General features: G+C 42.1%; 1 protein-coding gene across 2 annotated transcripts in view; it reads left to right on the top strand.

Moving 5' to 3' along the window:
* Positions 1 to 235: 235 nt before the first annotated feature.
* The window catches only part of SHANK2 (SH3 and multiple ankyrin repeat domains 2), a 615311-nt gene continuing 590683 nt past the window's right edge, over positions 236 to 24863 (top strand). For both annotated transcript variants that reach the window (XM_074955235.1, XM_074955234.1), the window contains exon 1: positions 236 to 591. The gene's annotated coding sequence lies outside the window, so the exon portion shown is untranslated. The remainder of the gene's footprint in view (positions 592 to 24863) is intronic.

Below are 24863 nucleotides of genomic sequence, written 5' to 3'. Positions count from 1 at the left end.
GCAGGCTCCGGGAAGCCCGGCCGGGGGCCATGGCACGGGCTCGCCCACCTCTCCCTGCCAGCGAGCTACCTGCGCTGACAACCAAGCGCCCCCAGGGACGCGCTGTCCGGTGTCAGGCAGCGAGCCGCCCCCGGCTGAGGGAAGGAGACTCTCAGTCAGGCGCTGCCTCCGCCTCCCAAGTCCTTCCAGTGGCGCGGGGGGCTGGGGGAAGTGAGCAGCTCTGCGCGGCGGGCCTGAGGGAAAGGGCGGCTGTGAACAGGCTCTCCCTGTGCCTGGAGTTAGCTGCGGGAAGTGAGGCGGGAGCAGAGCTCTCTGCCCTCCAGGGGGCACGGAGACTGAAGCCGCTCCTCGCTTGTCACATTACATCCATTTGCAGAGCGTGTGTGTGTGCAGCGTCCAGCCCCGCTGCCCGCCCCCAGATGCTCCCTGGAAGTTGGGAAGCGCTTCGCCAGCCGGAGACGCGCCTTCCTTCCCCCACAACTTTAGCGTCTCCCCAGTGACCGACATGCCGGATTACAAACTCCAGAGAGACGGGAGCAAACCCACCCGCCCGCGGGGGTGGTGAGCGGAGCCCGGGCGTGCCGACCACAGGTAAGCGCGTGCTAACTACCCCCAGGCAGTAGGAAAAGGCGGGCTGGGGTCTCTGTGCCCAGGGCTGAGCAAACACTTCTGGGGGCTGGAAGGGGAATCAAAGCCCTCTAGTTCCCGTGCCTTGTATTTGCGCAGCCCCTTGCCCGCTGTGAAACTTCAAGCGGCACCTCTCTCTCTTTCCTATAAGCGTCTGTCCTGTGAATTGCTTCACACACTCTGGGTCAACCATTGATCTCTTTCCGTGTGAGGGGCGGCAGCTAGCGCCCTTGGAACTGATACAAAGTAAGAAATGGGTGGGGCTTTTGCCTTTGTAAAATGTATGAATGAATTAGTTCATTATAGCGGGTATTCATTCCCTGCTCTAAATCAGCACAACCTGCTTGGTGTGCTGAAGCTCTACTAGTCACTGCTACAGCCAGCAGGTAAAGGGGGCAAAGCTTTCACACTCCTCCTTCGCCGCCTGCTGAAAAGCATCCGCTTTGTGAGGTCCATTGAATCAGGATGTTTGCACAAAAGGGGAGTGGGTATCAGGTGCCACAGCACTTCTCTGCTTTACCAGCATAACTGCACAGACCTATAACCATCATCTGGAACTCCTGCCTAGCCATGCTGTGCGGGGCTGAAAACTAAGACTGATCTGATTGTCAGAGGTTGCCAACTCTTCTACTTCTGTATCACTGTTTGCATTTGATTATTACCCGCCCCATCCACTGAAGATTAAATGTAGAATTATAAACCGGAATGAGTGTGAGAGAGGGACTCGTGAAATGCCCTGCCTGCGGAGAGGAGTAGTGCTGAATGTGCGGTTTTTGCGCTTGGACAATGCAACGCCAGGTGGCGCCGGTTTAAGTGGACAGTGAAACTGGCCTTTGCAGCCCAGCTGTTGCACATTGCACCAAGGAGTTATGGAACTACAGTGACAAACTCGTGGGAGTTTCAAAGTCAGTCCTTCATTGGCAGTAACATTAGAAAAGTAAGCTCGCAGCTGGGTTTTTGTTCCTGAGAGAAAAAATTGTAAGCAGGGCCAAATTCCACTTTTAGTTACACAGTTGTCAGTCCTGAGTAACTCTTGAATTTAATGGAGTTACTTAGTTAAAATACCTAGATGGGTAGTAAGTGAGAGCAGAATTTAGCCCCACCGTCTAGGGATCCAGAATGAGATCAGGAATTTGGCTAGCAGGGGAAGATGCTGGAATTTGGCTTGGAAACACATTCCTACCCTCTGTGGCAAATAGGAGAGTGGTGACAGATTTGTCTGTGTTTGTGGGACACGAGCAGTATTAGGTAAAATTTAGGGATTGTGAGCTGAAGGGGATGGTGGAAGACACATTTTGAGGGCTTGTGAAGTTCAAGGACAGTGAAGAGTGTAGGCTGGGAAAACTTATGGACTGAGCAGTGTGGAGGTAGGTGAAGTCAGAGTGTGGTAGAGATCGGGGTTCAAGAGCTGTGTGGGAGTTTGTGTGAGGTGAGTCTGGTAGAGCTTTGGGGACAGCAGTGCGTGCAAGGCGGAGAGGAAAATATTAATGAACCACATCTCAGTCCCTTGTAAAGAAGGAGATAAGAAGACAGAAGTGAAATGAATGGGAGAAAAATATATAGAGAATGAGAGGAAAGGAGGAATTGGACATGGATTGTCCAAAAAAACCACATTTCTTCCTTAAGGCCCTTAGGCATGCTCTTAACTTGAAGAACACAAGCAGTCCCATTGACTTCAGCTGAGCTATACACATACATAAGATTAAACAAATGAATAAGTGTTTGCAGGCTCGGGGCCCTATTCTGTAAAGCAGCAGCAACAACAATATCTCTAATAGTAAATAAATAAACACACACGAACCATATCTCAGATAACTTTTCCTGTAAAAGTTCTTGCTTCCATTATTTTTTGGGTTTTTCTTTCCTTCTCTTTTGCCTATGTTTCTTGTATCTATTTAGTTCTTCTCCCACAGTCAAACAGCCCTGTCAGTGCTTTAAAAAAAAAAAAAAACTATTTAAACACAGTTATGAGTCATGATTGTGATCTAGCTGTGTAATAGTGTGGCTCCTCTTGATTTCTGTTAAAAACAAAGAAACACAAAAATAATTCTAAGCCCTTGATAGATATCTAGGCTGAAACCTGGTTCAGCAGTGAAGTATCTGGGCTCCTCCCTAATTTGGTTTTGCAATACTTTTTTGTAGCTCAGTTCCCCCATCTATCAAATCGGTATAATATGTTTCCTCTACCCTTTATCTGCTTTGTCTATTTAGAGTCAAAATATTTCAGGGCAGAAACTATCTCTTACAGTGCGTTTGTATGGCCTGTGCACAATAGGGTTCTGATATTTGTTGGGACATTTAAGCAACACTGTAATAGAAATATTTTTTTTTCTACCCATAGGGGCAACACAAAACTGGTTTATAATATGCTTGGACTACAGCTCTGTTTAAATTATGATGGCCACAATTTTCAAACCTGAGTGCCTAAAATTAGCCGTCTAGATCCATATTGACACCTACATAAAATTCGCCTGATTTTCATAGGTGCTGCTGAGGAAGGAAGCTAATGGACACTATAGGTGCACAGCACCTTTGAAAAGCAGGCCAATTTTAATTGGGGGTAGACATCTAGGGTTTATCCTGTGCACCTTCCCCATGTGCTAGAGCTAAAAGCATATGGGGAGGTATCAGAAGCATCTGACAAATTATTTGCACTATTCTGTCTAGTGCTGGGACAGCTCCTCAGATCAGGCCCCTTTGCCTATCGCATAACAATCTTGCTTCCGTCGGGCCCAGAAAAGGCTAATTGCAGCCCTGTCTTCTCTTCTTCCTTTCCTCTAGGTCAGGGGTGGGCAAACTTTTTGGCCTGAGGGCCATATCTGGGAATTGAAATTGTATGGTGGGCCATGAATGCTCACAAATTGGGGTTGGGGTGAGGGTTCTGGTTGGGGGTGCGGGTTCCAGGGTGGGGCCATAAATGAGGAGTTCAGGGTGTGGGAGGGGGAGTCCAGGATGGGGCAGGGGTTTGGGGTGTGGGAAGGGGTGCAGGTTCTGGCTGGGGGTGCGGGCTCTGGGATGGGGCTCAGGATGAGCGGTTTGGGGTGCAGGAGGGTGATCCGGGCTGGGATCGAGGGGTTTGGAGGGCAGGAGGGGGATCAGGACTGGGGCAGGGCTTTGGGTGTGGGGAGAGGCTCAGGGATGCAAGCTCCAAGCAGCACTTACCTCAAGTGGCTCCCAGAAGCAGTGGCATGTCCCTTCTCTGGCTCCTACACAGATGTACAGCCAGGCGGCTCTGCATGCTGCCCCGTCCGCTGGCACCGCCCCTGCAGCTCACATTGGAGCACTGGAGGGGGCCACTGGAGTGTGTAGGAACCTGAGCAGGGCCATGCCACAGCTTCTGGGAGCTGCATGGAGTGGCCTCTGACCATGTGCCCCAGCTGGAGCGCCGGAGCAGGGCAAGCTCTAGACCACGCTCCCCAGCGGGAGCTCACAGGCCGGCTTAAAATGGCTCATGGGTTGGATCTGGCCCATGGACTGTAGTTTGCCCACCACTTCTCTATGTAGAGGTTTTCCCATCTTCTCTCCTTCTGCCCCAACTTCTGTTCCTCCAGCATTATGCTTCCTTTTTCTCTCTCCTTCCAGCTTATGCCTCTCACCCTTCTGTTTCCTCCTCTTGTCTCCTCCTTTCCCAGAGGTAGTATCCTCCCTGCTCCTACTTGAGAAATAGTTCCACTCCCCTCTTGGCTTCATCCCTCCATCTCCCTCTTATCTTTTACTTGGCTGTGCTGTGTGAGCTTAGTTGGGGGAGGAGTCTGGTCTGGCTGGCTGAGATCCTGGCTCAGGCTCATTGCTCTCTCTCGTTGTGCAACTGGAGGTCACACTGTACTCCCTGAGCACTTTGCTTTTCATAATCCCTTTTTGCCTCCTTGCACTGACTCCCCTGAGCTACTACCCTGAGGATTTAAGATGTATCCCAGGTAAGGTGTGTTCATGGCAGTTTCTCTGCACAAAGGAGTTGCAAGGGGTAGAGGTGGGAGGAGGAAGTTATGTCACCTTTCAGACAGGTGAAGAGCATTCTGAAGAGGGGCAAGTGAATTATGTAAGACTTCCAATGTGATGGTGCCATATCAAGTTTCCTGCTTCAGTTTCAGTGGCAGATTTTGCTTTTCATTGCTTTTGTGGATGGGACAGAATGACACTGGAGTGTCTGATGATGAGTGTTTCACAAGTCCCCTCCTCCTGTAAATGTAACTCCTTAGTCAGAGATACAGTGTAATTATGTGCATTTCCTATCAAACTAAAGTTTTTACAAAAACTAATAACATTTGCAACCTAGCTAGTGTTGAATCCTTGACAAGGATAGGAGCGGTGAGTGGCGTTTAGTATTTATTTCTGACTTTTGCAGGTTTCCCACATTAGGTTGATCAGATCTCTAACAGACCTGAAACGTGAGTGCTAAAACGTGTACCGTGACTGTTGCTCTTTCTCTAGCTTATCAATCTTATCCTAATAAAAATGTAAATATATGCATAATAATTTGCATTTCAATTACTTTAGAAAGAACACTGTCATATTAAAAATCTTTTTTTAAAGAAACTAATTTCTCTGCCTGTCTTCCAAAGAGCACCTGAAATACATAAAGCCAAAAGAACTTTAAACATCTAATTTACTTTCTAGACTCTATGCTGTTTACTTTGTGCATTTTTCAGTTTAGAAAATGGAAACAGTCAGTTTCAAATGTGTTCATGGTCATTTTCGAATCAATATCTCTTCCAGGTTCTTATATTTCAGCATAACGCTGGGTTACTTATATTGCAAATACAGCAGAGGAATGTTTGTTTTTAAATAAATAGTGCATGAAAACAATACAAGTGGTATTTGTTTTTACAAAACAAACAAACGAACAAAATAAAACAAATCTGACCTCTTTCAAATAGGGTATCTGCCAGTCTGATTTTCTTTTCTATAACACTTTCAAATATTGTTTTCAATGGCTTTTATTACTTATTTATTTATTATTAGTATATGTATTTCATACAAAGATCTATATTAAAAGAACATTAAGGTTGATGTCTTGATGTCTTGAAGCTCTCAAAAATCAGGAAATGTGAGAGTTATTGTTGCCTGTGTAACCATCTTTCATCGTCTTCGTGCATACAGATTATTGCCTGAGCTTGCAAGACCTTATGTTCAACTTGATGGCATTACAACATTTTGATGTAATAGGATAACTTTTGAATGCCAGATCTGATCAATTCCAAAATTTCAGGTTAAGTTCTGGTCATCAGTGGGCACATCCCTATTGAGTTTTTGCAAAAATTGGAAGGGAGAAATAGGGGGCACATGGAGCCCCTGGCAGCTGGTTAGCAGCAGAGTTGGAACCCAAGGCCTTTGGCTCCACAGCACAGATCTTTATTACTTGAGCTCAAAGAATAACGGTCAGCAGAAGTAAGCTGTTATACTCTATATGGACGAGCCACTGTATGGGGATGTGACACATACTTTGCCAGTGGGTTACCCAGGGTTCTTTTTCTTTCTGAGGCCCCCTCACCATGCTATAAAAACTCCATGGCCCAGCTGTGGCAAAACAATTTTTTTCCTGCATATAAAAGCCAGGACCAGCATTAGGGGATAGCAATTGTCTGAGGCCCCGTACCACGGGGGGCACCGCGAAGCTAAGTTGCTCAGTCTTTGGCTTCAGCCCCAGGTGGTGGGGCTTGATGCCCGTGCTGCAGTCCCATGTGACTGGACTTTGGCTTTCTGCCCTGGACCCTAGCGAGTCTAATGCTGGCCGGGCTTGGTGGACAGCCCCCCACCCCCTGAAACCTGCTCATGGCTTGCCAGGGGGCCCCAGACTCCTGGTTGAGAACCACTGGGTTACACAATTATTTGCCAGATGGCAGAGAAATATTGGGAATCAAGAATCTTGGGTTCTAGTTGTAGCTCTGGAGGGGAGTGTGGTCTGTTGATTAGTGGCAACATATTTAAGTTCATATGTTTGGCCCACTCATTTTGAACAGTAGCATCACTAAGGGGAGGAGACGTCAATCATATTAGAGATCTGGGGCCAGATTCTAGCCCCTGATGTTTACCAGCATCACCTATAATTACATAAAAAGAAAAGGAGTACTTGTGGCACCTTAGAGACTAACCAATTTATCTGAGCATGAGCTTTCGTGAGCTACAGCTCACTTCATCGGATGCATACTGCGGAAAATACAGAAGATGTTTGTTTTTATACACACAAATCATGAAAAAATGGGTGTTTATCACTACAAAAAGTTTTCTCTCCCCCCACCCCACTCTCCTGCTGGTAATAGCTTATCTAAAGTGATCACTCTCCTTACAATGTATATGATAATCAAGGTGGGCCATTTCCAGCCCATTGTAGGGAGAGTGATCACTTTAGATAAGCTATTACCAACAGGAGAGTGGGTTTGTTTGGGGTGTGTGTGTGGGGGGCGGGGGAGAGAAAACCTGGATTTGTGCTGGAAATGGCCCACTTTGATTATCATACACATTGTAAGGAGAGTGATCACTTTAGATAAGCTATTACCAGCAGGAGAGTGGGGTGGGGGGAGAGAAAACCTTTTGTAGTGATAAACACCCATTTTTTCATGATTTGTGTGTATAAAAACAAACATCTTCTGTATTTTCCACAGTATGCATCCGATGAAGTGAGCTGTAGCTCACAAAAGCTTATGCTCAGATAAATTGGTTAGTCTCTAAGGTGTCAAGAGTACTCCTTTTCTTTTTGCGAATACAGACTAACACGGCTGTTACTCTGAAACCTGTCATATGCTAATGGTCACTCTTCAGCATTTGCTCAGCTCCTGTGCAGAGAGGCTTTCACAGAGTATGGAGATGTGCATTATGTTCAGCAATGTGAGCACACCTTTGTGCCTATAATGAGATGTGCGTGGTCAAGCATGAAGATGTGTACAGGGAATAAATGCAATCCAGTATGTACAAATGATGCACATAGCTGCCGTATGTAGGGTTTTCAGTTACTTCAAGTACAAGGTGCAGGGGCTCACACAAGCATGCTTCAGAACAGTGCTTGGTAGAGACTGAGATCAGGGCCAGTTACTCACTGTCTCATGCTGTATATTGGACACAGTGTTATACCTGCACACCAGACTAGAGTACCTGTTTCCCTCAGCTTTTTTTTTCACCTTAGTGGATTGTGAGTAAAAATGCGTTGTTGTTCTCTCACAGCCTTCATTTTCACACTTGCATGGGCCACATCGGGGTTGCGAAATGGTATGGAGGCCCAGGTAGGGAAGGTTGTGCCTCTACAAACAGCCTGACGCCCACCCCCTAACCGCCCCTCCCACTTTCCGTCCCCTTACTGCCCCCCTCAGAACCCCTGACCCATCCAATCCCCCGCTCCTTGTCCCCTGACCGCCCCCTCCCGGGACCCCCTGTCCCTAACCACCCCCTGGGACCCCACGCCCTATCCAACCCCCCCGTCCTCTGACTGCCCCGACCCCTATCCACATCTCCGCCCCTGACAGGACCCCCGGGACCCCCAACCCATCCAACCCCCCCACTCCTTGTCCCCTGACGGCTCCCTCCTGGGACCACCGTCCCTAACTGCTCCCCCAGGACTGCAACCCCTATCCAACCCCCCCTGCTCCCTGACTCCTGACCCGCCCCAAACCTCCACCCCATCCAACCACCCCCTGTCCCCTGACTGCCCTCCGGGACCTCCTGCCCCTTATCCAACCCCTCCCCTCCCCCCGCCCCCTTACCAGGCCACTCAGAGCAGCAGGACAGGCTTATTGGAAAGCCTGGGAGGTGGGCGGGCACAAGCCGCACTGCCTGCATGGCGGCGTTGCTGCGGGGGAGGTGCAGGGGGCTAGCGGGAGCTCAGCGGCCAGGCAGGATGGTCCCGCAGGCTGGATGTGGCCCACAGGCCGTAGTTTGCCCACCTCTGGCTTAGGTAGTGCTTTCCACAATTTCAGATTTGAAATAGAAATGCTGAAAGACCCTTATTGTACATCAGCACGGCAAGGCATTGCAACAATATGTTTTTGGGAATAAAGTCCTTCTGATTACACACAAGGAATATTTACTTTAACTGGATTTATTTTGAAAGAGAACCCTTGGAAACACTATAGTTACATTTTTTTTTTTTAATGTTCAACACTCAGGCATATCAAAGTATTTGGAAAAAAATTGAAAACGATTAATAAAAATGAAACATGGAGAGCTGGACAGGACCAGAGTACAATAGAGAATCATCTTCATTGTCTTTCTCCTGATTATAAAAAGAACCACTATTTATCTATGTTACACTGTAACCTAAAAAGAAAAGGAGTACTTGTGGAACCTTAGAGACTAACAAATTTATTAGAGCATAAGCTTTCGTGAGCTACAGCTCACTTCATCGGATGCATTCAGTGGAAAATACAGTGGGGAGATTTATATACACACAGAACATGAAACAATGGATGTTACCATACACACTGTAACCAGAGAGATCACTTAAGGTGAGCTAGTACCAGCAGGAGAGCAGGGCGGTGGGGGGCACGTTTTGTAGTGATAATCAAGGTGGGCCATTTCCAGCAGTTGACAAGAACGTCTGAGGAACAGTGGGGGGTGGGGGGGAGGGATAAACATGGGGAAATAGTTTTACTTTGTGTAATGACCCATCCACTCCCAGTCTTTATTCAAGCCTAAGTTAATTGTATCCAGTTTGCAAATTAATTCCAATTCAGCAGTCTCTCGTTGGAGTCTGTTTTTGAAGTTTTTTGTTGAAGTATTGCCACTTTTAGGTCTGTAATCAAGTGACCAAAGAGATTGAAGTGTTCTCCAACTGGTTTATGAATGTTATAATTCTTGACATCTGATTTGTGTCCATTTATTCTTTTACGTAGAGACTGTCCAGTCTGACCAATGTACATGGCAGAGGGGCATTGCTGGCACAAGATGGCATATATCACATTGGTAGATGTGCAGGTGAACAAGCCTCTGATAGTGTGTTTGATGTGATTAGGCCCTATGATGGTGTCCCCTGAATAGATATGTGGACACAGTTGACAGAGGGCTTTGTTACAAGGATAGGTTCCTGGGTTAGTGGTTCTGTTGTGTGGTGTGTGGTTGCTGGTGAGTATTTGCTTCAGGTTGGGGGGCTGTCTGTAAGCAAGGACTGGCCTGTCTCCCAAGATCTGTGAGAGTCGTCCTTCAGGATAGGTTGTAGATCCTTGATGATGCGTTGGAGAGGTTTTAGTTGGGGGCTGAAGGTGATGGCTAGTGGCGTTCTGTTATTTTCTTTGTTGGACCTGTCCTGTAGTAGGTGACTTCTGGGTACTCTTCTGGCTCTGTCAAAATGCATCCGATGAAGTGAGCTGTAGCTCACAGAAGCTTATGCTCTAATAAATTTGTTAGTCTCCAAGGTGCCACAAGTATTCCTTTTCCTTTTGCGAATACAGACTAACACGGCTGCTACTCTGAAAACTGTAACCTAAATCTTTATTGAATGTTCAGAGAATGAGAAAATATTTATCATTTCAAATAAAATAACAGAAATAGACTTAAGCAATGGCACTTCCATTGGGACACTATTCCATGTAATTAATAGAACTCACTCTTAAGCATATGTCCTTAAATTAATTTCATCTTTATTGTAATTGGATTTATTAAGGGCTGGCAATGAACCATATGGATGGTACCCATTACTTTTATTTAACCCCCCTCAACCACTAAATATTGTATCTCCCTCTTTTATGTTTGCACCCTTCGGATATTAGGGTGCAAATCCTCAGCTTGAGGTCAATGGAGCTGTAAAAATGTACACAATCTGAAATTAGGGTTGAAATGAAATTTACTTGGCAATTATTGTCAGATTCATTCTTTGTGTGATATTAACCAACCTATTTAATTAGAGGATTTGCTAAATGATATTTTACCTTTACAACCCCTCTGCAATTCTAGGATTGGCAGGCCTAGTTTGGACCCTGTACTAAGGTCGAGTAGCCTCAAAGGCTGATCTTACACTTAAATGAAAAGTTGTGCAAGGGACCAGCCTACAGCGCAGAATAGCTGGATTACAGTGCACTCTGACCCCCACTTCATGCCCCAAAATGTCCACTCTTGCCCTAGGTCTTCTTTTTTTCTGGGTGCTGTGAGCAGAGGCTATATAGGATTTGTTGTGTTGACTCTATGACTCTTGAACTCCCCCTGCACTGTGGGAATTCCCACATGATCAGATTTGCTTTCTGGCTCTTTTATGCTATAGGATTGGCATTAAAGGGGCAGGAATGCAGCCCAGAATAATGGCCAGAGAGTTCCTCAGGAGGGAATAATGGAGAAAATGGAAGAGATTGTATGGTGAAGATGGGTAAGAAGAGCTCAGTTGAGAGGGAAAGGAGAAGTGAATGAAAATAGGATGAATTAAGAGAGGGAAAAGGAGGAAGGTATTAGAGAAGGAGAGAGGTAAAGATAAAGGGGAGAAAAAGGACAGAAAAATCTATCTCAGGAGAAATATTGCCTCATGTCAGTCACAGCCAGGCACACATCTTTCAGGACAACAAATTCACATATCAGGAAGGGTATTAGAGTATTGAGGGATGCCTGAATCACCTGAAATAAGGTAGGATATCTAAAAGAAAAATAATCAAACAAAAAAGGACCAAAGTGAAGGGGAATGAAAAATGCTTTCAAATGCTCTACACTTAAAACTCCTAGAGGAAGGAGCTCTTTCCAATGAAAACTCAATTCCCATGCTCCTCATCACTCTGTGGGAGATTTAAAGATTCAGGTTTCAGAGTAACAGCCGTGTTAGTCTGTATTCGCAAAAAGAAAAGGAGGACTTGTGGCACCTTAGAGACTAACCAATTTATTTGAGCATGAGCTTTCGTGAGCTCACGAAAGCTCATGCTCAAATAAATTGGTTAGTCTCTAAGGTGCCACAAGTCCTCCTTTTCTTTTTAAAGATTCAGCTACATCTGTTATGCCTTTTTGATTTGCTCTCCTCAATTCCAGTTTGAACTGTGCTACCATTTGATAATGTGTTTAGTTTCTTTGCTAACATTATGGAAGCTCTCAAAAATCAACTTACACAGTGCTGAAGCTAGAGACATGGGATGCTGATTAAGGCATAATAGATAGGTGACTACTTGCATCCTTTTAGGAGACATTCCTTTCCTTTAAAGACTTTTTGTTAAGTCAGAAATACAAACCAGACTTTTAAAGTTTTCCTTTGAATTTGTCATGTTGTGTTCAGAGTGAAGTGGCACTGCATCACACCCTGATTCCACACTAACTTCCAGGTACAATGTAACCTATGATTAAAGACTCTGGTGAGTTTAGAAGAATTCACATTAATATTTTGTCTGGTATTGATAGTAGAGAAATGCCTTTGTAATGACAGGATTGTGCTCAGCTCTTGTCAACCTTATTTTAAGTTGGGGGCTAATTTTAGCAATTGTGATACACAGTAAATTGTTAATTTTTGATGCTAGACTTCATAGAAAGTTCTAAAAGCAGCTTCATATCCCACTTCTTCATTAAATTTGGTACCCCTAGGTTTTTATTGTTATTTTTGACTGTTTTGTTGACCATTGTAATGCTTGGAAATTTTTCATTCAGTCCGAGTCAGCTGACTTCATTTCCCGGGTGTAATTCCATTTAAATTAATGGACTGGATTCTCATCTGTGTCCAGGCTCCACTCAGATATAGTGAAAGGAGGAAGCCATCAGGCAGCCCGTTGCTGCTCCCGGTTCCCATGTTGCCCCAACATACTTTAGAGCTGCTGTAGAGGAACTCTACACCTTACACCAGTGGAAGATTGAGTATGACACAACTTCCCTGACTCCCTCCGGCCACCAACTTGCTCCCAAGTCACCCCAGTGTACACCCACTCACTCTCAACACAGGGAATTAGGGTTGCCTTTATGATAGCTCCCTTGTGCAGTGGGAATTCTCTACTAGCCACTTCTGTCCAGTTAATTTCCAGCATGAAGTTGATATGGCAGACTGAAGAATTTGGCCCAGTGAATTTAACTTAGTGTGTATAAATATCTGTAACCTATACTGTTATGTGTAGACTTCTGATAATAAATAACTGTCTCTGTATGTTTTGTGACTAGTCACATATGTATAGTAAACACATAACACACATCCCATAATATCCGTCTAATACACATCTGCAAGGTTTTGTTACAAGAAGAGCATGGTTGTAGTGCAGAGAAAACATAACAGCTTTGTTATTAGACATTCCCTCAGTATGCTGAGGAGGTGGGGGTACTTCTGAACATGCAACAATACTATCATTCCTGTAGTACCTGAATAATTTTTGCCTTCTCCAGTACCTATCAGAAACACCAAGATTGACCATTAACAACATACCTATAAAGTGTAGTTGTCTGTATATTGCTGATGGCTTGTTTTGTTGCTGAGAATATCCAACTCTTTGCACAATAGGATTATTGATGATCGTTCTAAATTTTACCCAGATGGTATTTTTAATGAAGAACATCTAGATAGCAGGCAATGTTCCGGCTATTTGTATCCTGCATGCATTCTGCAAAAACTGGGAATGTGTTAATCAAGGTTCCTAGATCTTTAAGGAAGATATATAAATATTTTTGTTGACCATTATTATATAAGGTCTTAGGAGGTATGGCTAATGGTCATAATTAATATTTTTAATTTTATCTTTTGATATTTTATATAGCAACTGTTACTAAGAAGCTCTACATCTTAAGGTACTTCCAAGGATTCAGAATTGTGACAGTGTCCTATAGGAGCACATTAATACTGGTTATGGAACATCAAAGGATGTTAATACAGATATTTTAATTCAGCTCAACAGTTCTCCATCTCTCACTATATACAGTTATTCTGTTTAGATTCATTTTTCTTTTTGTCATTTGATGGATTGACTTTGATTCTTGAATGAATGCTTTAGTGGGAAACTATTAGAACAGGAGAACCTGAAAAAGTTCTCCTCTTTATTATGGTGCAACAATTATTATAATTGAAGCTGGTTTCCTATTATACAGACTTCATCATGAAAAAGAATCCAATCTCCTGAAATTTCAGTTGTCACATGTCATCACAGGGTAGAATTCTGTGAAATCTGGGGGGAAAAAATCAAGGGGACATTTACAGTTAAATGCCAGAAGATCTGGCTGAGGATCTTCCCACAGTGTTTAAAAATTACCATTACTGACTTTTTGAAGCATTTACTCACATTATTTGATTCCCTGTATCTCCAAAATGACTTGATCAAGAATTTCCACTTTTTTTGCTGTTTGGCCTTGCTGAGGAGAGGCTAATTTTCAGTGTGGTAATTTTTGTTTTATTTGCTTTTTTGTTTTGGTGCAGAGGTGCTTAGAGAGGAATTACAAGGACTATATATAATATATAAAGAGCTTATAACTATGTGTATATACTTCTTCCCAAAGTAGGCAAGGAAGTGATTAACTAGGGGCTAATTAGAACAGGGTTATAAAGAGGAGGAAGTGGAAGTCTAGAGATGACCCTTGATAGGAAGAGGCTGCTCTCTGTGTTCCTGTTCTGCCCAGTCCAGCAAAGGGGCAGGGTCAGAGAGTAAGAAGAAGCTGCAGAGCTGGCTACCTGCTTTAAGGAGACTTTAAATTAAAGACTGTTTTTGTTTTTTTTCCCCACCCAGCTGAAGTAAACTATTTATGGTTTGAAATTTTGCTCTTTTTCCTTCAAGCTTAACTCCACCCCAGTACCTCTGCTGCCCCAACTCCTCCCAGCCACCTCTGACTTCCCACACACTTGCTCAGAGAACTGACTCTTCAGAAATACCTTTAAGATGACAAGATGTGTATTCTGTCTCTCCACTGCTGTCTCTCAACTCCACCATTTCCTGTTACCTGTAGTTATGCTATACCCGAGTGGCTTTTACATGTATGCAGAACAATACTTAAAATTATTAAACCTTTATAAAATGTTCCATTACTGACTCTCAGCTATGCTGTTTCAGTCTCTGACTTGGGCATGGATGGGGTTGGGGAGAAGAGACTGGGGGAAATATGGGGTTGGAAGTTGAGGCGGGTTGTGTGGGGGCTGTGTATGGGGTCAGGAGGAGCATTAGGGAAATGGACTGAAGAGCTCAAGCTGAAATGGCAGCTCCCTTATCTTGGACTTGATGGGGAGCGGCAGTGTTTGGAGGAGTGGGACAGGCACATGTGGGAATATGGAAGGAGAATTTTATCCACATTAGAAATTACGATGACACCTCAGATTACAGTTACTTTGGCTGGCAGGTTTATTTTAAGGAATTAAGTTTATTTGGAGAAAATTACTTTAGGACCTGAAGTGGATCAGTATTCTGGCACTCTTAGGATACGACACAACAATCCTGCTTTCTAGGTCTCAAAAGTTACATGACACATTTGCAACCAATTAAAGTAAGAATATTTATACTCGTGGCTTTTTGATTAGTGCTTTAAAATTGCATTCATTTAATGAAGAAATCGGTTAATGCTCTAATTATAGATATAGTTTATGTACAGTATATACTTTGTTACATTAACACACTTTAATGAAGTATGAATCAGTTTCCTGAAGATATTCAGTATTCTGAACTGGATGGCTCATATTTTAAATTTTAACAGAGGAAGTTAGATGTACATTATTCTCTGGGCAGGAAAACATTATTATTTGTGTAAGATGCTGATTAGAAGAAATAGAGCAAGGTTTTAAATTTGATTGTTTTTATGTCACAATTTACCAAAACTGTCTCTGGGGAAATCTAATCTAGAATGCTAGAATTAATTCATCTGAAAACAACTTGGGAGCCCATTACAGCTCACAGTACAGTATGCTCTTTTAATTTTTAAAAGCGATGAGTTGTTGCATGTAGGGTATTGGACTTAATTACTTTTCAAGATGAATTATGATTTAATAAAAATCAATAAATATTGACCTGCATGTTGGTTTCAGTTTACCTGAAGTTACCGGGTCTTCCAAGAGGAGCCCATATTGTGTATTTTTAAGCTTTAATTAGTATTCTATTATGATGTATCAGCTACAATACTCAACAGTATATGATCAATACAACAGAAAACATTCATCTTTAACCACCAAGTAGAAATTTACATGCCTCTTGCACCGAGGTGAATATGGCTAAAACTAAACTACTTGACATGGGTATCTGCCATTATTTACAAATGCACTAACTTAGTTGTCACCAATCATTTAAATTTAATAATATTTGCCTCTTTTAACAAGACTGACTGCTGCATTTTTAAAAAATTACCAGATTGGCATTGCAGTACAGTGTAACACTTTGAATTATAAGCTGTATATTGTAACATTATTTTCTATCTTATTCTTTATATATACTAAAATTTTTTTCACTGTTTAGCATTGAGCTGAGGTTTTGATTGAAGTGTCCACAGTGATGCCCAGATTTTTTTCTCCCATTGAGTAATTACCTAATTTAGAATTTGGGAATATGTATAAGCAGTTAAAATTATTCCTTCCAAGGTGCATTACCTTGCAATTGTCAACTCTGAATTTCATGTACCACTATGCTACCCATTTACCTCCAATGGCTCTAATACAGTGGTTAGCAGCCTGTGGACTGCACACGGCCCGTCAGGGTAATCCGCTAGCTGGCCACCAGACAGTTTGTTTACACTTGCACGGCTGCCCGCAGCTCCCAGCAGCCATGCAAATGTAAACAAACTATCTGGAGGCCTGCTAGCGGATTACCCTGATGGGTCGCATGCGGCCTGCGGGCCACAGGTTGCCCACTACTGCCCTAATAGGTCTCTCTGAAGTCCCTCAGTCTTAATTTTGTGTCACCAGCAGATTTTGTGACATCTTTTTTCTTTCCCTCTTTCAGATCACCAATAAATCTGTTAAGCAACATTGGTCCGAGTATAGAACCATGGGCAGAGGCTACTGCCAACCTTTTGCCATGTTAAAAATTAAACATTTATTATTGTTTTCAATCTCTTAGCCAATTTCTGATCCATGGAAGTATTTTGCCTCTCACCCTATTACTTTTTCCTTAATAACTTTTTTGAATAAGACTTAATGATCTGTACTTTCTAGGACAACTTCTAATGCCTTTTTAAAATATAGGGTACAAAGATTGTTACTGTTCAGTATTCGGATTAGCTGATTTTAATGAGAGACTGCATATATCTGTTAACTCAGCCACTGCATTCTCAAGTTGTTTCAGAACTCTTGGTTTATATAACATCTATGTCCTGGTGACTTTTTGCTGACTAAGTTATTGGTTGGTTTCAGCACCAAGTGTTTTGATACCTATCTCTGACACAACTTATCTTTATTACCTGAAAAGAGTAACAGCTCTTGTTGGCTCTCCCCTAGCTGCTATTTTAAATAATCCTGCCATGTGTTGTTAATTTTTGATGCCAGCATCTGTTTTCATTTTGGGTAAGGTTGAGCCTATCCCTTCTGCATAAGCTATTCCTTCCTCCCAAAATTCCCTAATGAACTTAAGCCCTTTATCTTTACACCATTGTCTTTTCCATGCATTGTAACTCTGAAATTTCTCCCTCCCACTGCTTTCATCCATGTAGTTGGACCTATTTATGGAACCAGAAACTTTTCAGAGGAAGTTACTACCGAGGTGCTAGAGATGATCCTTTCCCCATATAATGTAAATTTAATTTCCAGAACTACTGCTAATCCTCCCTATGTTATTGGTAACCAGCATGTATCATGGTCATAGGCTTCTTTCCAACACCCATTAGAACCTTGTCTGGATATCTTGTGGTATCTGCCAACTTCCCAACCAGTGGGGAAGTGGTTATCCAGTCTACATCTCTAAAAGTGCTGGGAATACCATCTGCAAAACAAGTCTGAATGAAACATTTCTCCTTCCAGTGGAAAAACATTTCAGTAGAAAAATATGCTTAGTGAGTGAATCAGCAAGCATGTTGCCATCACTAAATGTTTACTCTGATAGTAAACATTATCACCAAACAAATATTTAAAAATGTTATCACAGAAAGATTTAGCTTTTGATAAATTCTGCTATCTATTCTGGCCTTTGCTCTTCTACAATCATGTTTTCAAGTTTTGAAAATGGCATAATTCTTGGTATCAGCATGAATGCCATTCAACTTGTCAGTCATCTGTAAAATGAATGCCCAGAATAAAGCGATAAGAAAATTTTAGACTTCAAAATCAGTGAAAGGGATTTGCTAAAATATGAAAGTAGTTCCTTAGACTATGAGAGCCAGATTCTCAGCTGATGTAGGCTGGTGCAGCTCCACTGATGTCAATGATTTACACCAGCTGTGTATTTGGCTCACAGAATTATACTGATTTATGCCAAGAGGAGGCACTCTGAAGTGTTTTTAAAGTGCTATTTGGAATAGACTGTCTCAAATACCCGAGGTGGCAGATTTCTCTCTTCTTCCAGTTTGGTATATATGGTTATAAGATATGGCTAAGCCTTTGAGCTGTTTTATAGCTCTACAGATTCAGTCAGATAAAAATCATACATCTTCTACAATTACTTATTTTCTCCTTTTTCCTCCTCTATCCTTTTCCCCATTCTCATGTTGTCCTGGTAACACCTTGTCCTTCAGATACCTTGAAATGAGACTGTGTTAGCTTTAACTTCCACATGACTATGTCATGTGTGACGGGGCAAGGCCAGATGGCTATAGAAAAGTAGTGGGAGCTAGATATATTAGCTCCAGGCTAAACAAATCCCTGGTACCAGGATAAGTGAAATGGCAGCCGCTCCAGGTCAATTAAGACACCTGGGGCCAATTAAGAACTTTCCAGAAGGCAGGGAGAAGGCTAGGTTGATTGGGACACCTGAAGCCAATCAGGGGCTGGCTGAAACTAGTTAAAAGCCTCCCAGTTAGTCAGGTGGGTGTGCATGTCAGGAGCTGTGGGAGGAAGTTGCGCTGTTGGAGAGGCTGAGTAGTACGCACCATATCAGGCACAAGGAAGGAGGCCCTGAGGTAAGGGTGAAGTGGAGCTTGAGGAAGTGAGGGCTGCTGTGGGGGGAAGTAGCCCAGGGAATTGTACATGTCATGTTTCTAAAAGGTCAGCTATCATAGCTGATACTATTAGGGTCCCTGGGCTGGAGCTCAGAGTAGAGGGTGGGCCTGGGCTCCCCCCCTCCCCAACCTTTGCGCCCTGATTAATTACTGAGACTGAGGATAACTTCTGATGATTACTGAGGATAACTTCTCCTCACCTCCCTTGCTGGCTTATGATGAAAATGGCTCAGTAGACTGTGACCCTTGTCTCTAGAGAGAGAAGGGTTACATGCAGGGTCACAGTGAACCTCTGAGGCTAGCGAAATCTGCCAGGAAACGCGGGACCCACGGAGGCAAGGACAGAGCTTTGTCACACATGGGAATGTGGTAGCCTATACCCTGCAGAAAAAAATTGTACTTTTCAGGGTGTGTCTTTGGTTTCTACTGGATCAAGGAATTGTGATTATATTCTTGAATCCAAATAACAATATACATTACTAATCTTATGTCAGGTGGCTATTTTTTCTTTTATCAGGCAGAAGCCTTTTTTAAAATCAATTCCTGAAGTAAAACTTTTTGTATATTTTGTTTTGAGGTGGGATTTGGGAGGGAAGAAAAGTTTTAGTTTAACCTTTAAAAAAACTGACACAATAAGTTACCTGGTATAGTTTATTTATTGTCACAATAATTTGTTTGTTTGGCATTACTTCCTCTCCTGTCCATTGTAATGGACTAAAGTTTAAAGGATTATAATGAAACTTGTTTATTTCCAGATACAGGGCCAGACATTCCCCCAGGAAGGCAAAACTACATGAGTTCAAATTCTTGCAATTTGTCTTTGGTTTTCTGTTGCAGGGTTCCAACACTTGCCACCAATGGGTGGCTACAGGAAAATCTTGTCATCTAGTTACGGTGTATATAACCCTCCTCTTCTAATTGTCTGTAGAAAAGTTAGTGATTGGTCTGTATGGTCTATTTATACTTTATATTTTTATGCAGACAAGCATAATATTGCATGTGATAGAAAACTGGTGCCCGCCAATGTAGTATCTAAGCATACTACCTCTAGCATTACCAGATAGGAATGATTCCTTCTTTTAACATTTTTTTCAATCCCACTTGATCTGGTTCGCTGTACATCAGAGCATTTCCACTGAGTTTTAAATTCAATTAATCCAGCCGTGAAATTATTATCCAGCACATAAGCCTCAGTTCTGTTATATCTCTTCTCACACACTGAGCTTTTTTAAAGGCTTTAACTTTGTTAAGAAAAATTAGCAAATAACTTGTATTATGTGTTTTGTGTGTATCTGAACTAGACTGTAAACTGAGCTAATTGGGTCAGGAATATTCTGTTCTCATTTTTTGTAAAGTACCAAACACTCAATAAATAAATAATAACAACTTGGGTTAAAAAACGTTGGAGACATATAATATTGATGATGATTCTCATTCTAAGTAACTCTTTCAGAACACCGTGTGCAAACTAACGCAACAGAATGAAAATTAATTATGCAAAATGCAAGAGGGGGTAGCAGCCTTTAATGGCATGTGGCATGCATCTCAGTGAAGTGAAAGGCATGTCATAGGCATGCTTCTTGGTTGTGACATGTCACTTCAAAAGGCAACATTATAAAGGCCTTTTGCTCATGTAAGAAACTAAACATGAATGCTTCAGCAACTGCATCAAAGTGTTGCAATATTTACCTGTCAAATGTATCATATTGCTGACCAATATAAATCTGGTGACTGTAATGGTGATGATTAGAATTTGGATATTTAATATGGCATGAATAATTCTAAGCCACTGGTACTGCAGTTCCACCCAAATATTATTTTTTCCTTAATACCAGTTGCTGGAGCTTGGTGAATAATGCATAAAATTCTTTTACTATCCATTCAGATATTTAAGTGAATTTGTCATTTTCACGCCCTTTGTGCTAATTTTCTGCAAACATTTGAGTGATCCAGTGTCACATAACTCATGTCTGTAGAAAGTGAATTTTGAAGCCCGTTTCAGAAGGGCTTGTGCACTTATCCACTTGGAGAACAAAAACAATTACCTGTGTCTTATGACCTACCACAATTAGCAAAACTAGCCTCAAATTCAGAAAATTCAAAATCAATCCAAAGAATAATAAAAATATCATCCACTGTGAAGAAGAAGTTCAAGGAAATTGTGATCTACTAATAGATATTTTACAAAGACAAAAAGGGCCATCAAAATTGTTTGGTAGAGCTAAGAAAAATTAAGAGACATCACACTTATGATGCTAAGGAAGTCAGTCTTCTGTGGAGAACAGATTAGGCACCTGTTCTGATTTTAACAGCCAGATAAGATACATGGTACTGAAAGTGCTGAAGTAGGGAACCTTGCATGGGTAAAAGGTTCACTGTGAGCTTGCCCCTGAGAGATGCTGAGCACCACAACATCTGCTGATATTAGTGGGACTTTTGGACGGTCACCATCTCTCGGGATCAGGCCACTTATTTGGCTGGTATGAGGTTCCAGAAACCCCGTCCACAGCCATACCTAGGATATGTATAACCACAGATTTCTTAAAAAGAAGTCTCTTGTTCTCGTAGCAATCCTGCAAAGCATTGAGTCCCCTTATGTCCCAATAACTTCAGTGGGAGTTCAGGGTGCATGTGTCATGCAGCGGGCACTCAGAATCTTACAGGGTTGAGCCAATAATAGGCAGAGATCTTCAAAAACATTCAACTTTAATGCATTTCCCTGAACTTTATAAGCATATTAGCATTGCAATAGCATTTGGAGCCCCCAAACAGGATGGTGTCCCCATTGTCCTGGTTATTGTACAAGCCCACAGGAAAACACTGGTCCTGTCCTGAAGAGCTCACCCCCAAATTTGAAACAAGGAGTAACAAGTTCATGTAACAAGCTATAGAGGGAATTGGGGAATGGAACAATAAGTTGATGACATGATTACATAAACTATGTGCATAACTTGATAATTCCAAATCATTTGTAAATTTTGTTTTAAATAAATAAATACATAAATATAACATAGTTGAATGTCACCATGTGTGTAGAGAAACAGCCACATAACTGTAGAAGTAATATAGCTGATGTAACTATTAATAGTTAGCTGTAGTAAGTTGATATTTTATATATCCCCACTCCATGGATTTCCTGTGTACTGGATATTTCCATCTGTCGTTTCCAAAATAGTATGAAAGGGGCCAAAAGGTCATAAGTGGGTTCAACACCCTTGGAAATGGCAAAGTTACACCTGCTTACATAAGAGTGAATTTGCCCAGAATGTCTTTTTATTTGACACTTCTGACTGAAAAGGCATCCTAAAACATTGCCAGGAAATAGTTTACAATGTTGAGAATGTATAAAGGGTATGTATTTTTCCTATACTGTAGAGCAATAATGTTTTCCATTAATTTTCAGTACTGATAATGGATGCTGAACTAATCTTGTTAACTATGAGTTTCTCCCTTACTCTTCCCAGATACATATAACAGGGGAACCAGATTTGTTTGTTTTTCATACTGAAGCACTTTGCTAAGATAACATGTGACATCTGACACCTCTTACTGTTGCCAAGATACATAGCATCAGAGAACTGGTAGTTTGGAGCATTAGAATGTGACTTCCCACTCTTAATTTCTGAATATGGATTGCTTGGTTTAATAGACTGAATGATTATGGGTATAATCCTTTGGTTTAGCCCCTCAGAAAGCCTAGGGTATGGCAAATTCCCAGCAGCTATATTGAATTATCATACTATATATAGCTTCATTATATTCATTGTATAAATATTTTTAGGTGGACTTGGTCAATTAATGTTCTGAATGCATAATAGCTTGTCTGCATTTGCTGGGTAGAGCTGTTTAATCTTAGGAAAGAATGGAAAGGTTGCAGGTATTGTCAGTTCCTGGGGACATTCTGAAAAGCACACGTCTATTTAAGGTTAGTTTTTCCAAATACTTATCTTCCACCTGAAATGCCATTTAAATATGCATAATCACTTCTAATCTTGTATCAGAATTGGATGTTCTCAACCGTTGACCATATTCTTCAGGATTCCAGATGACCTCTTTAATTTGATCTCAGTTCTTTGTAACACCAGTTGCTCAAGTCTACAGTTATAACATGAGAACAGAACATAGCAGTTCAAAAGACAGTACTTTCAATCTTTTGATAAATGGCAGACAGAACCAGTGAAAATAGAGCAGTGTGATAAAATTGATTCAATTATGTGAAATAATAACAGTCTCTTTTCTCTCAGTGCAACAGTGGCAATCTTTTAAAGATTAGAAATGGATCCACCATCTCTGACAACTACAGTTATGGCAAACGTCCCAAAACCAGGCATCATTAATGTAGATCATTATTATATAATACAGTTGAGCTTATGTAGCAAAGCTGCAGCTCAAAGAAACAAGGAAAGGAGAAATTCTGCTGACCTTTAATTCTACCAAATCAAATGATACTGTGGTTTTATTGAGACTGCTCCCGAAAAGATACTACAACCAAAATTTCATTTGACAGATAAAAGATTTCATGTAATTTGTTATGGCAACTGAAAAACATACCCTGGCTCTTATCCAGAGCACACACATCCACTTTCTCTGTTATCAGGAGAAACTTTTTAACCCTTCTGCAGTTTCCCAGGTCTCATTTGCTGAACTGCATTCCACAGTTGAATACTATTTTAAATGTCAGTGGTAGCAATGATTACAATTACAGTGTCCCATTGTAAATTATATCCTTATCTGCCCTTAAGCTGAGGCACTCACTGTCAGAGTGAAGAGATCTTGGTGAGGGAAGTGAGGCTGAGTACGGGCTTGTCTACACGGGGCAGCTGTGGTGCTGCTGCTGCTGTAGTGCTTAGTGAAGACGCTACCTATGCCAACGGAAGAGCTTCTCCTGTCCACATAGGTACTCCAGCTCCCCGAGAGGCAGTAGCTTGGTTGACGGAAGAAACCCTTCCATTGCCATAGCGCTGTCTACACTGGGGGTTAAGCTGGTGTAACTCAGTTGGATTTTTCACACCCCTAAGCGATGGAGTTATACTGACATATGTTTGTCCAGTAGGCCAGGGTTAAGTTTCAGAAGATAGGTTAAAAGAAAATAATTCAGGTTCACCAAAAGTACAGGACAAATCCAGAATCTCCTCTTTTCTTTAGTTTTGTTTTGAGAAACATTGATCTGAATTACTTCTCCTTTAAAGAAAAAAGAGGGAGACAGTGAGCTATGGAGGATGAAAGATAGGGTGCGTCCAAAGAAAGAAAATTGTATCCCAGAATATAAAAAGTGGCAAATGATAAAAAGAGAGAAAGGATGAACCTGTTAAAAGCTCTGATTTAGCAAGGTACTTAAGCATTTGCTTCACTTTAATCATGGGAGTAGCCCCATTGGCATCAGTGATATTATTTGCATGCTACAAGATAAGCATGCACTTAAGTACCTTGCTGAAAATGCAGCCAAAGTGTGATTCAGTTCTGCCTATGTAAAAATAGCACCTTAATCAACAGCTCTCCTCTATGTGTGTCAAGAGTCAAATATACTTAGTTACGCTACAACAATACGTCTGAATGCTTTTTACTCTTCTTAGCTCTGCAGAGCCAACAGAACTTGCAGAAAGATTCCGTGCCTGGTGAGCACCATCACCAGAAAGATAACATTTCAGTCAGTTACACCTGTGCAATCCCACTAACATAGCAATGGAACTGCACATGTGTCACTGAGGGTACCATGGAAGTAGTTCTTACACCAAACAGTTCAGTCAATGTGAGTAAGAGTTGTGGGCTCCCCCCTTATTTAAGGCCTGATCCTTGAGATGAAACAAAGACCCACCCTTCACTTTCCCTTTGCAGTTGATCGGAGTTGTCTGCATAGGAACGTTAGGATTGGGCACATAGGACTTAACAAAACACTTAAGCTTAATTAAGTATGAGTTGCCCCATTGATTTCAATAAAAAGAAAAGGAGGACTTGTGGCACCTTAGAGACTAACCAATTTATTTGAGCATAAGCTTTCGTGAGCTACAGCTCACTTCATCGGATGCATACTGTGGAAAGTGTAGAAGACCTTTTATACACACAAAGCATGAAAAAATACCTCCCCCCACCCCACTTTCCTGCTGGCAATAGCTTATCTAAAGTGATCACTCTCCTTACAATGTGTATGATAATCAAGTTGGGCCATTTCCAGCGCAAATCCAGGTTTTCTCACCCCCCCCCCCACACCAACCCACTCTCCTGCTGGTAATAGCTTATCTAAAGTGACCACTCTCCTTACAATGTGTATGATAATCAAGGTGGGCCATTTCCAGCACAAATCCAGGGTTTAACAAGAA

This window comes from Natator depressus, chromosome 6, assembly GCF_965152275.1.
Source record: "Natator depressus isolate rNatDep1 chromosome 6, rNatDep2.hap1, whole genome shotgun sequence".
NCBI lineage: Eukaryota > Metazoa > Chordata > Testudines > Cheloniidae > Natator > Natator depressus.
This window is presented reverse-complemented; position numbering and strand designations above follow the sequence as displayed.